General features: G+C 51.6%; 1 long non-coding RNA gene and 1 other non-coding gene across 2 annotated transcripts in view; both read right to left on the bottom strand.

The window, feature by feature from the left end:
- Nucleotides 1-12,229, bottom strand: part of LOC132220664 (uncharacterized) — a 747,794-nt gene that overhangs the window by 442,888 nt on the left and 292,677 nt on the right. The window lies entirely within an intron of this gene.
- Nucleotides 7,935-8,065, bottom strand: LOC132221460 (small nucleolar RNA SNORA76). The gene has a single exon (XR_009450002.1). It is a non-coding gene; the product is annotated as a small nucleolar RNA SNORA76 (small nucleolar RNA).

Here is a 12,229-nt window from a genome sequence, read left to right as displayed (position 1 = left end):
CTGATATGCAGGATGTATTTTCATTGTTACAAATTGAACATAATTAAAGCATAGTGATTAATCACAAAAACAATATGTAATTATATATGTGTTTTCTGATGGTCTTAGGCGACCCCTCTGAAAGGGTTGTTCGACCCGCAAAGGGGTCACGACCCACAGGTTGAGAACCGCTGCTCTACATCATTCCTTTATATTTAAATATTTTGGGGCTTTTATATATATATAACCTCAATACCATTTACACACCTACAAAAGGGACAATTCCTTGATATCATAAGTTGTAGATAAAACTTACTACAGTTTTTGAATGGAGAGCAAATAAGAACCATATTGCGATTGGGTGATAAGCACTGTAAATTGATTCTGCTCTGTGGTCCTGGTTTTCAAACTGGAGTGCGTCAGAAACTCCTAGAAGCTTTTAACCAGACTGCTGGGCTCCACCCAGGGACTCCATTCCAGCCTTCTGGCAAGTTCCAGGTGCTGCTGCCGGCCCAGAGACCACACTCTCTAGTGCCTCCCCCCTTTCTCACACACACAAACACATCTGCCCCAGCAACTTCTTTCTTTTTTTTTTATAATTTTAATTAATTAATTTTGTGTTAATCCTCACCTGAGGATATTTTTCCATTGATTTTTTAGGGAGAGTGGAAGAGAGAGGGACAGATAGAAACACTGAAGTAAGAGAAACACGTCAATTGCTTGCCTCTTGCTCACCCCCCAACCAGGGCACAGACCTGGGCCAGGGAGGAGCCTGCAAACAAGGTACATGCCATTGACCAGAATCGAACCCGGAGCCCTTTGGTCCATAGGCTGATGCTCTATCCACTGAGCCAAACTGGCTAGGGCGCAACTTCTTTCTTTTTTTTTTTTTTTAAATATATTTTATTGAATTTTTACAGAGAGAAAGGGAGAGGGATAGAGAGTTAGAAACATCGATGAGAGAGAAACATTGCTCAGCTGCCTCCTGCACGCCTCCTACTGGGGATGTGCCCGCAACCAAGGTACATGCCCTTGACTGGAATCGAACCTGGGACCCTTGAGTCCGCAGGCTGACGCTCTATCCACTGAGCCAAACTGGCTAGGGCGCAACTTCTTTCTTGAAGAATTTTTGTCCCCCTCAGCTGGGAGCTCAGGCCTATTTCACATCCTGCTGGCTGTCTCTTTGGTCCATTGATTAATTAGGGCTTGAAAAAATGATGACTTTCTCTTTCTAGGGTCCCTGCGTTATCAGGTGAAAGACGGCTACAGCTGGAACTTCCGTGCAGCTACCGCCTGGCTCCCCAGGGCAGGATGAACGGTCAGAGTATGGAGTTGTCCACTAGCACCTCCCCTGGCGAGCAGTTTCTGTGTGTGAGGCTGTGATTAGCAGTTCCTAGATTAAACATACTTGCTGCACTTCAATCCACTGAAATTAATTTTCCTGTGGCTCTTAGATTGTCCCCTCTCCAGCCATGAGGACTCTGTAGCGGCTCCTGGGTCCGTTTGAGGAGACCCTCGCTGTCACTGGCGGATCTTTGCTGAGTGGCATGCGACGCCCAGGGCATCCTGCCTGCCTGAAAGCAGCACTTTCTCCACGGAGGCCTGCGGCTCAGCACCAAGGCAGTGGTTGGCAAACTGCGGCTCGGCAAACTGCGGCTCGCGAGCCACATGTGGCTCTTTGGCCCCTTCAGTGTGGCTCTTCCACAAAATATCGGCTCTTCCACAAAATACCGACTTCACATGGGCCACGAAATTTCAATCGCATTGTACGTGCATGCCTGCACGTGGTATTTTGTGGAAGAGCCACACTGAAAGGGCCAAAGAGCCGCATGTGGCTCGCGAGCCGCGGTTTGTCGACCACGGCACCAAGGGAGCTCACGGAGCCGGGTGCCAGGTGGCCAGGCCTTTGTGGACCAAGGTAACATGTTTCATTAAGATAAACGGCAGCATGAATTAATACTGAGGCTCTACTCCCCCTTAAGTTCAGGGCTGCGGAGTTTTTACTTAATTTGATCCGTGTCTCTTGTCTGATGCTAAGAATTCTAGTTTTCAGTCCCAGGAATGATAGAATTAGAATATTGCATAATTATCTATTAGCATAATCCCAGATGTCCACTTCAGAGTCTCAGAGTATCAATCCCTGCATCACTACCAACAGCAGGATTCCTGGACTGTGGGTGGCGTGGGTGTGCTCTCAGGTCCCGCTCTGTTCAGTCACCCGATAGTCTCTTTTCTGAGTCGACGCCACCAAGTGGATGAATATATATTTACACTTATTTGTGTGATTTTATTTTCAACTTTTACCAGTAGACCCTGCTCTTTCTCTTTAAATTATACAAATGACACAGACTGTTTTGATGGGGTTCTGGGCTAGCCTACAAAAGTATGTTTAACCTACACAGGTGGGCACCTCGCTGCGTGGAACCCACTCATAAGCCCAAACAAAATGTGGAAAGATGGGCAGGAGCAGATAGGACCAGAAGCCGTTATATTTTATCTTTTAAAATACATTTTTATTGATTTCAGAGAGGAAAGAGAGAAACACCAATGCTGAGAGAGAATCATTGATCGGCTGCCTCCTGCATGCCCCGCATTGGGGATCGAGCCCACAACCCCGGGCATGAGCCCTGACCGGGAATTGAACCGTGATCACCTGGTTTATAGGTTGATGCTCAATCATTGAGCCACGCAGACCGGGCAAGAAACCGTTTTATTTTAAGCCAGTAGTTGGGATGCAGGACCTGCATGGCATTGCCCCCCATCTCCCCCACACACTGACGGAGGCAGGGCACCCGTGGGGACAGGATACAGCAGCGGACATCACCAGTCACTCCCTTGGGGCCTCATCACTGCCCCTGGCTTTCCCTGCAGTGGCCTCTAACAGGCCCTTCACTCAAGTCCCTCCTCTCGCCTTCCTGGCAACAAGCTTTCTAAAAAAGAAGTCAAATCGTGTTGCTCCTCCCACAAAAGGTGTCTAGTGGCTCCGGTAGCCATTAAGGAAATGTGAATGATTTAACACAGGAACCCATCCCAGTTCCGTCTCCCCTCCCCCGACACACACACACACACACACACACACACACACACACACACACACCCCAGCCCAGACAGGCGGATTTGCTGTCAAATTCTGCATCCTTCACCTTCTTTTTGGACTTTACTGCCTTATTCTGTCTGCTTGGGATGGGTTTCCTCTTATTTGCCTGATTTTCTCCTATTACCTTCTCGATTCTGCCCAAGCATCACGTCCCTCATAAAAGTTTTCTCTGGCCTTGACGTGGCCTATATGAGTCACTCACTAAAATGGGCCAAAAAAAGTCTGTTAGCTTCCTGAGTCTCATCTGGAAAATGGAGTCCATACTCCTCAGAAGTCTTTTATCCACCCTGCACTTACCGAGTCTTCAGGTGGCCCTCTCCCCCACCCCCAAGCGCACTGCGGGCCCTGCCCTGCGCTCTCCGCCCGCCCGAACTGCAGCTTGTTAATTATATTATGTAAGTTATAGTATGCAAATTAGTGGACCGTGAATGCAACGAGAATGGCTCCCTGGAAACTAACTTGAATGACTCGATTAAAGCAAGTTGCTAGCAATAATTGCTTTGACATATGCGGGTGAGGTAACAGAGGCTGCAAACGTAAAACACATTGCCCTGGCCGGTTTGTCTCAATGGATAGAGCGTCGGCCTGTGGACTGAAGGGTCCCAGGTTCGATTCCAGTCAAGGGCACATGCCTGGGCTGCAGGCTCCATCCCAGCGTGGGGAGTGCAAGAGGCAACCAATCGATGATTCTGGTCATTGGTGTTTCTATCTCTCTCCCTCTCCCTTCCTCTCTGAAATCAATTTTTAAATTTTTTTTAAAAAATACAAAAAAACCTCTTTAAAAAAATAAAGTTAAATTTAGGGAGATGCAGCTCTCCTAGTGTTTCAGTTCATACTCCACATAAAAGAAGCCAAAACTGGAAATCAGAGGTGATAGATTTTACTTTTTAAAAAAGCATTTTGCCCTGGCCAGTGTTCTCAGTGGTTAGAGCGCCGGCCCTTGGACCTGAGGGCCTCGGGTTTAATTCCTGGACAGGGCATGTGCAGGAGGCAGCCAATCGATGCGTCCCTCTCACATCAATGTTTTTCTTTCTACCTCTACCCACTTCCCTTCCACTCTCTAAAAATAAACAGAAAAACTATCCTCCAGTGAGAATTAACCACAAGAAACCCCCCACAAAACATTTTATTTTAGGAAAACATCTACCATGAAACATGGAGTTTTCATCATCACAAATTCTGTTTAAATTTTTTCAATTTTTGAAACCTTGATTTGAGTTGCAGATGTTTGATTTTATTGTATAGTGCTAAAATGTGCATGGAGAACAAAGATAAAGATTCTTTGGAATAAATGAGCCAGAAATGATAAATCAAAAAAAAACCCACACCAAACAAACGAAAAAGATGATACATTTCAGGTTTGCTTTATGCAAAAACAAAACAAAACCCAACAACCAAAAAACCAAAACAGCAGCAAAAAAACGAGTGGACGCCAAACAGTGGACTCCACTGGAGGGAAAGCCTGGGTCCTGGCCTGGCCGTGGCTCAGGTGGTTGGAGCATAATCCCGTAGACCAAATGGTTGTGGGCTCCATTCCCTGTCAGGGCCTGTGGGAGGCAACCGATCAATGTTTCTCTCTCTCCCTCTCTCCCTCTCCCCCTCTCTCTAAAGTCAATAAAAACATATCCTTGGCTGAAGATTTTTAAAAAATAAACCTTGGCCTACATCCAAAGTGAATGGCTGCAGGCATGTTTTAAGTTAGAACTATCTACTGAGACAGGATATTTTGAACGGCCACCCTCTGAAGACGGAGGCTAAACACAGTTTGTTTGTTTTTTTGTTTTTTTTTTAAATATATTTTATTGATTTTTTACAGAGAGGAAGGGAGAGGGATAGAGAGTTAGAAACATCGATGAAAGAGAAACATCGATCAGCTGCCTCCTGCACACCCCCTACTGGGGATGTGCCCGCAACGAAGGTACGTGCACTTGACTGGAATTGAACCTGGGACCTTTCAGTCCACAGGCCGACGCTCTATCCACTGAGCCAAACCGGTTAGGGCTAAACACAGTTTTTAATCCATAAAATTATATTTGGATCCAAGGCCTATCTGGCTGCTCATGAATGTAATCGAGGCCTTCTTGTACACAATCGATTTTTAGTTTTATAATAGTTACTCCAACCGTTTGCTGAGCAGTCAATTCGATCAAAACAGAGATAATATAAAACTACGACAAGACCACCACGCAGAGATAATATCAAGAAGGTTGAACAGCCTGCAAGCTGCTCCGTCCGGGGACGGCCTGCCTGGAGGAAGGCTCGGCGTGCGCAGGGCTCCCTGGGGGCAGGTCTTGAGCCTTGCTCAGCACAGCCACGGCAGGCTTTTCCTTCCCGCAGCCCAGGTGCAGAAGTTTCAGGGGACAGTATTTGCCTCCTATGTGCACTCTGACATTTTATTCCATTTCTTTTTTCAAAAAGTAGCCAATGGGGCCCTGAGGGCAGCTTGCCCAGACCTGGAGGCTCCGTCTGGCTTTCACTGCTCCTCCCACCCACCCCGGATGGAGAAACGATACTCCCCCAATCCTGCACTTTCTGGTGAAGCCTATTTTCCCTGCTGGCAGGAAGAAGGAAGGCGTTGGTTTCACTCGGGCTTTTTTGAGAAACCCATTTCCCAGGAGATCCTCAACGTCCTCAGTGCTCACGGCTAGACCTGGCCACATGCCTGCCCCCAAACCTAACGATGCTGAGGGGAAGGTGACCTCCTTGGTGGGCTGGTCTCCTCAAGATCTGTCCTTGTTACTGGGGGGTGGGGTGGGGGGTGGGGGGGACTTAGACACTGGAGCAAAACCAGGGCTCCCAGCCTGGAAAGGCTTTTGGTAGAAGATAAATAAAAATGGTTTAGAGTGGAAATGGTGGGCAGCACCCTCATTCTGTATCCTATTTGCTGCCCCCTGGTGCCGGGATGTTTCCATCAGGACCAAGTCCTGGGCACTAGAAAAGCAAGTTGGTGGCAAAGATTTTAAAAATGCAATCGATGCCCTGGCCCGTGTGGCTCAGTGGGTTGGAGCACGTCCCATACACCAAGGGGTGGCAGGTTTGACTCCCAGTCAGGACAGCAATTGGTATTTGAACCCGTGGCCCTCATCCTTGCATTCCTTCTTTGCTATAGGTTTGCTTTTTCTAATCTCTTTTACCCTTCAGTGCAGGCAAGGGCTGCTCGCCTGCGGTCGCCCCTAGTGATGGAAGTGGGCCTGCCAGTCCCTGGGAGATGAAGGCTCTGTTCTCGGAGCCTCCGCTCTGGACAGACGGACCCAGCCGGGCGCTCTCCCGTGGCTGCGCATGTGTGCGTGGCTGCGCATGTGTGCACGGCAGCTGTTACCACGCTCTTCCATTCCCTAGACTCCCTGCCACTGTGCAAGCCACAAGCAACAACAAAACAGGTGTTTCCCCCTTGACATGGCAACCATCCTTAAAAGGAGAGAGGAGCCCCAGCCGGTTTGGCTCAGTGGATTGAGCGTCGGCCTGTGGACCGAAGGGTCCCGGGTTCGATTCCGATCAAGGGCAGGTACCTCGGTTGCAGGCTCCTCCCTGGCCCGAGCCCTGGTCAGGGCACACGCAGGAGGCAACCAACCAATGTATTTCTCTCACACCGATGCTTCTCTCTGTCTTTCCCTCTCTCTCCCACTCTCTCTAAAAATCAATGGAAAAATATCCTCAGGTGAGGATTTAAAAAACAAAAATAGGAGAAGAGAGCAGTGGACCCAGGAGGCCCCTTATCCTGCTGGCGCCCCCATGGCTTTTCCTCTGTTAGTCTCTGTCCCTCTGCCAGCCCAGACCCCCCCCCCCCCGCCCCCCCTGCTTTCTTCCTTGGTTTCCATCCAGGCCTCTGTGGCCGATGTTCTTTCTTTTTTCTTTCTTTTTAATTCATTATTGTTTAAAGTATTATGTGTGTCTCCTTTTTCCCCTATTGACCTCTCCCTGGTCACTTCCACTCCCCAGCACCAGCACATGCCCTCACCCCCCTAGTGTCTGTGTCCATTGGTTATACTCGCATGCATGCATGCAAGTCCTTTGGTTGGTCTCTTACCACCCCCCCCCCCCACCCCCCCCCGCCTGCCTTCCCGCTGAGGTTTGAGCATCTGATCGATGCTTCTCTATCTCTGGATCTACCTGAGATGATTGCTACCATACTTCAGTTCATTATATTCCACAAATGAGTGAGATCATGTGATATTTATCTTTCTCTGACTGGCTTATTTCGCTTAGCACAATGCTCTCCAGGTCCATCCATGCTGTTGCAAATAGTAAGAGTTCCTTCTTTTTTTTACAGCAGCACAGTATTCCATCGTGTAGATGTACCACAGTTTTTTAATCCACTCATCTGCTGAGGGCACTTAGGCTGTTTCCAAATCTTAGCTATGGTGAATTGTGCTGCTATGAACATAGGGGTGCACATATCCTTTCTGATTGGTGTTTCTAGTTTCTTGGGATATATTCCTAGAAGTGGGATAACTGGGTCAAATGGGAGTTCCATTTTTAGTTTTTTGAGGAAATTCCATACGGTTCTCCATGGTGGCTGCACCAGTCTGCGTTCCCACCAGCAGTTCAAGGCCAGATTAAATCCTTACACATCAAGACGAAGCCAGTTCCTGTCAAGTACACCACGCCCTTCAACTGCTCAAGGCCATAGCCCATAACTGCTCAAGGCCACAGCCCATAACTGCTCAAGGCCACAGTCCATTTCTCTTTTTTCTCTACCGCCACCCACACCGCGATTAGCTTAAGGTGCAGGTCTGTCTCCTAATGGCGAGTCGGGATCTACGGGGCAAGCACAGGAAATGTGAGGGGATCCCGACAACTCCAAAGGGTATTTCACCCTCAGCTTAAGGGCTGGGTGGGACCTGGGCAGTGCGTGCCCCAGTGTTGCTTGCGGTGAAAAGGGCCGCCAGCAGGGAGCCGTGGGCCGCAGTTACGTCCAAGCACGTGCTCTGGCGCTGCAGCCTGACTCCCTTGCCACTCAGAAGCGCAGTGGGGTCTCAAAGGCAGTATGTTCTCTCTTGATTTTTTAAAATTTGATTTTGAGAGAGAGAGAAACAGAGAAACATAGATAGGCTGCCTCCTGCACGCCCCCTGCTGGGGATGGAGCTCGGAAACCGGCATGTGCTCTGACCGGGGAATCGAACCAGCAAACCGACCAGGGCTGTGGCCCCTGTCCTTCGCTGGGACTTTGCTGCCCCTCCATTTATCACAGAGCAGCCCTGCCTCTCCCCGAGGACCCGAGTTCTCATGAGGGAAAGCAAACGGAACCGAGAGCGCAGGCAGGCTCCACACGCTCCCGAGCAGAGCCTGCTGTTCCCGACTTGCCTTTCCCACCCGAGGGCCCAGAGGCAGGGCCGGCGCCCACCCTCTAGCTTTCAAAGAGCCTCTCTTCTTTTCAGCCTTAGTCATCAGCGTATAATATCTCCCTTCTTAAAGTGAGTTTTTAAAAAGAAAATATATACAGATACTTAAATATGTAACATGCAAAAGTCAGCACCTCTCCCGGAGCCGTCCCGGCCCCTCCTTCACGGCCGCCCCAGGCCCTTTAACGCGGTTTCCTTCCTGGCAGCCTGGCTGCGGCCTGGGGTTCGGTCAGACGCCCCGAATCGTCTAGGTGTGAGGAACATTTACAACCGGCAGATCCTGGGAGACACGGGCTACCCTCATTAAGGGGCTGGGACCTCATCCAAGGAGGTGAGGCCTTAAAAGCAAACACCGAGATTTCCCAAATAAGAAGGAATTTTCCTCAATTCCGCAATGTGGAACTGCGGGCCAGGTTTCCAGCGGGATGCCCTGCGGGATCCGGTGTCCAGACTGCAACAGCAGGTCTCACCTCAATCTCCCCCAGCCAACCTGCAGCCTGCCCTGCAGACTCCAGGCTGGCCAGCCCCGCCGTCCTGTGAGCCAGCCTCTCTCGCTCTCTCTCTCTCCCTCCCTCCATCTCTCTCTGTGCTATTGATTCTGTTTCTCTGGAGAAACCTAGCTCCCCAGGTCTGTGCTTTGCTCCCCTGGGAGGTAACTGTGAGTTGCAGTGCAGTTTGGGGTGGCTATGCAACCAGGCTCTCTGCACTGGACCCAGAAGAGAAGTGACAGAGCCACTTGCACGCCTGCCCATCTCACATTCTCTCCCCCACCTCTGCCTCCAGCCGCACCTCTGAGGCCTGCTTCTCCGTGGTCCTCCCGCTCCTGTGGCCCTCTGAGCCGCTGGGTCTTCACCCTGAACTTGCAGAGCTGGCAGCACCACCCTCTGTGGCTTCTCAGCCGCTTTGGGGATATTGCCAACCAGCTCCTCTCATGGAGCATAAAGTCCTTCAAATCTTCCCCCAGGGCCAGCTTTCTGGGTTTCAAAACTCCCCTTTCCTTTGATAAATGACCACCCAAATAAGAGTGAGTTTTGATGGCAGCCTCGATGAGGACAGCATCTGGGCCTGGTGCAGTGAGTGAGGAGAAACTTGCTCTGGGCCTGCACCTGGACTGCACCCCAGGTCCTCCCTCTATGGGGGTGTTGTCGCCTTCCTGAGCTGGTTCCCTCATCTACACCAACGATGAGCAAACCGACCTTGCAGAATTGCACTGAGCTCTCTGGCCGGTCTCTCCTCTTTCCCAGAGTCACGATAAGTATTAACGGAGGAAATAAGTGTGGAAGGGCCTCACGCCCTGTAAAGTTCTCGGCACACTGGCTTTTGTTGGTAATACTGGAATAATCCTATTTAATAAAAGAGAAACATGGTAATTGGCGTACGACAGCTACCCTTCCCATTGGCTAATCAGGGTGATATGCAAATTAACTGTCAGCCAAGATGGCGGCCGGCAGCCAGGCAGCTTGAAACTAATATGAGGCTTGCTTGCTTCAGTGACGGAGGAAACCAATGTTCCCCGCCTGACTTGCAGGCCTCTGAGCCTGCAGTTTGAAACATTTTAACAAATATAGAAGCTAAAAAAAACCACCCCAGAAACCAGCTTTCAGCGAGCTGGGATCTCAGAGCTGGAGTTATACATTGTTTCGATTACCTACTTTCAGCAGCAGAGGCCTAAGAGCTGGAGCCTCAGAGCTAAAGCTGGCCCAGAATTAAAAAAAGAAAAGAAAAAAAGGAGCGGTTGGGAGCTTCCGTCACCCACCAGCCTGAAAACAGCCCTCAGCCCCTCACCCAGACTGGCCAGGCACCACAGTGGGGACCCCCACCCTGAAGGGTGTGTGACCAGCTGCAAACAGCCCTCAGCCCCTCACCCAGGCTGGCCAGGCACCCCAGTGGGGACCCCCACCCTGAAGGGTGTGTGACCAGCTGCAAATAGCCATCATCCCCTCACCCAGGCTGGCCAAGCACCCCAGTGGGGACCCCCACCCTGAATGGTGTGTGACCAGCTGCAAACAGCCATCATCCCCTCACCCAGGCTGGCCAGGCACCCCAGTGGGGACCCCCACCCTGATCCAGGACACTCTTCAGGGCAAACCAGCCAGCCCCACCCATGCACCAGGCCTCTATTCTATATAGTAAAAGGATAATATGCCTCCCGGCATCGGGATCAGGGGGCAGTGCCCAAACCCCCTGATCGCCCTGCAGCTCTGTGTGTGACAGGGGGTGGGGCCACAACCTCCCTATCCACCCTGCTCTGTTCATGACAGGGGAAGGTGCCCCAACCTCCTGATCAGCCCTGCTCTGTGCCTGATAGGGGGAGCTCCCCAACCCCCTGATCAGCCCTGCTCTGTGGGTGATAGAAGGCGGCGCCCCAATCCCCACCCCATGGGCCCTGCTCTGTGTGTGATGGGGTAGAGCCATAACCTCCCCATCGGCTCTGCCCTGAGTGTGACAGTGGCGGCGCCCCAACCCCCTGATCCGCCCTACTCTGTGAGTGACAGGGTACGGAGTCCAAACCCCCCTGATGGGCCCTGCTCTGTGAGTGACAGGGGGCAGCGCCCCAACCCTCTGATTGGCCCTGCTCTGTGCATGACAGGGGGTGGCGCTGCAACCTCCCCATCAACCCTGCCTTGAGTGTGACAGGGGGCTCTACCCTGAGCGTGACTGAGGGTGGCATCGCAACCTCCTGATCCACCCTGCTCTGAGCGCGACCAGGGGCTGCACCTAGGGATTGGGCCTGCCCTCTGCCACCCGGGAGCAGGCCTAAGCCAGCAGGTTGTTATCTCCCGAGGGGTCCCAGACTGCGAGAGGGCACAGGCCAGGCTGAGGGAGCCCCCCTCCCCCCACCCCGAGTGCACAAAGTTTTGTGCACCGGGCCTCTAGTGCTAATAATAAAAGCACAGGTAGTTAAGATGAACAGCTGGATATCTGGGAGGAGGTTTGTCATTGTATACGCTATGAATTTCATCAAAGGACATCATGACCACATTTCTAAACAAACCTCAGGAATCATGGTTTGTCAAAAGGCTTTTGTTGGGGCAGAGAATTTAACAGGAATTGCAGCCCACGCCCGATTTGAGGTGTGTGGTCTGCCCACACGACCACCTTGCTCTGCCACCCGCGCTCTGCAGCGTTGGTCCTGGCTCCTGATTGCTTCATTCCTTCTCCAGTGGCACTGACAGCAAAGGCCATGGCTGAGGTGGCCCTGGGTTCTGAGCTTGAGGCCTGCGTTTCCACTCCAGGGCCAAGACCACGGTCTCAGTGGCGTTGAGAGGGGTCACAGAGTGGCACGGAGCGCTGGGAAAGTGACCGTTTCTTTCAACTCTAAACCTGAAAACCGCCCTAATATTGTGCTGGTGGGACAGGACGGACACTGGGAACACTGAACTCCCTGCTGGAGAAAGGAACGTGCGGCTGTCGGTCCACACGCCAGTTTCTGTTCGTGAACGCGCGCAGGACTCGGTCTCAGACTCCCGGAGGCAGCGGGTGGGGGTGCCCGCGGGGCGGGCGGCTGGGGGGGGGGCGCGCCTTCCAGGAACCTTTGCTCCGTGCACCCCGGGCCTCGTGTGCGCGGTGCTGGAGAGCGTCTGGACTTGACAAAGCACTTGCACCCCTGGGTCTCCTTGACCGCCCGCCCTTGGCCTGCACAGGAATGGAGGCTTAAGAGGAAAGTAACCCCAAAGCAATGTTCCTGGCACCCCCAACCCTCCGCTCTCTTTGGAGGTAGGGCCAACAGTGGGATCCCAGGGCAGAAGCTCCTGTACTAGCAGGTACTGGTCTGAAGAAGGAAGTTCAGAGAGAGAGAGAGAGAGAGAGA

Source organism: Myotis daubentonii, chromosome 18, assembly GCF_963259705.1.
Source record: "Myotis daubentonii chromosome 18, mMyoDau2.1, whole genome shotgun sequence".
Lineage (NCBI taxonomy): Eukaryota > Metazoa > Chordata > Mammalia > Chiroptera > Vespertilionidae > Myotis > Myotis daubentonii.
This window is presented reverse-complemented; position numbering and strand designations above follow the sequence as displayed.